Source organism: Rhincodon typus, unplaced genomic scaffold (assembly GCF_021869965.1).
Source record: "Rhincodon typus isolate 14 unplaced genomic scaffold, sRhiTyp1.1 hic_rhity00000459, whole genome shotgun sequence".
Taxonomy (NCBI): Eukaryota; Metazoa; Chordata; class Chondrichthyes; order Orectolobiformes; family Rhincodontidae; genus Rhincodon; species Rhincodon typus.
The window spans coordinates 1-796 of NW_025966097.1; positions in this window are offsets into that span (position 1 = coordinate 1).

The window sequence follows — 796 nt, forward strand, 5'->3', positions numbered from 1 at the left end:
AGGGTGGGTTAGCCGTGGGAAATTACCCATAGTGCCCAGGGATGTGCAGGTTAGGGTGGGTTAGCCAAGGGAAATGTGAGGTTACAGGGAAAGGATAGAGGAGGGTGTCTGGGTGGGATGTTTTCGAGGGTCATTGTGGACTCGCTGGGCCGAATGGCCTACTCCCACACTGTAGGGATTCTGTGACGTTGCCGTCTTCTCCCCCTGACACGTGCGGTGCTCCCTCGGTTACCGGTGCCAGGAGCGTTGGTCCTGGATTTACAGGCTTTGAGCTTCTCGTCCGGACCATGCAATTCCCTCAGCTTGAGGCGCAACGAGGTAAGGGAGGCCGTCGGAGACCTGACTGATGTAAAGGTCAAACCCAGAGTGTGGGGTAGAGCGACAGACTTTCGGATCAAGGGGCGGGCTGTTTCGGAACTGAGGAGGCATTTCTTCATCCCTTGGCTAGTGCCACCTTGTAATTCCCAAACCCCAGAGGACTGTGGATGCTCAGTTACTGTTATATTCAAGGCAGAGATCGAAATTGAGGGATGTGGTGGAAAATGATACTGGGGTAGAATATTAGCCTTCACTGAGTTGAATATCAAGGGGCTGAATGTCATATTGTCTCTGTTTTATACAACACCTGTGTCTTTCAAATGCGTGGAGTGACACACACCCCCAAACCCCCCCCCCCCCACAACAGCCGGGCACCCATCAAGGCTCAGGCTTTGGATTCAGGTGTTGGCGGGGAGGGAGGGTAACAGAATTTGGAGCGTGGGTTGGGGGCTGGATTTGCCTCTTAACTGTGTCCAGT